Raw genomic sequence first — 490 nt, 5'->3', positions numbered from 1 at the left:
TGCTGCTGCTGCTGCTGCTGTTGCTGCTGCTGCTGCTGTTGCTGCTGCTGCTGCTGCTGCTGCTGCTGGGTTTACCTCAGTAGAGTCGTTGCGCTGCCCGTTGCTTCGCTGCATAGAAGAGCAGCCTGGGTGGCGAGGCCGTCTGTCAGCAGCAGGAGTTTATGGTTGTCTCCTTGCTGCTCTCCTTTGTCTCCTGCTGCTGCTGCTGCTGCTGCTGCTGCTGCTGCTCCGCCAGCATGCACAGCAGCAAGGCTACACAGAGCACCAGGCAGGTGATGAGACTCCAGTAGATGCAGCTGCTCAAGCGTCCGCTGCTGCAGCGGCTGCTGCACCTGAAAAAAAAAACAGCAGCAGCAGCAGCAGCAGCATTAGCAGCAGCAGCAGCAGCAGCAGTAGCAGCAGCAGCAGCAGCAGCAGTAGCAGCGGCAGCAGCAGCAGCAGCAGATAGCGAAGAAGCGATAGGAGACATAGAGAAAAGAGAACAAAAGAC

Source organism: Eimeria mitis, genomic scaffold, assembly GCF_000499745.2.
Source record: "Eimeria mitis Houghton genomic scaffold, Emh_scaff4762, whole genome shotgun sequence".
Taxonomy (NCBI): domain Eukaryota; phylum Apicomplexa; class Conoidasida; order Eucoccidiorida; family Eimeriidae; genus Eimeria; species Eimeria mitis.
Note: the sequence above shows the minus strand (reverse complement) of the source record.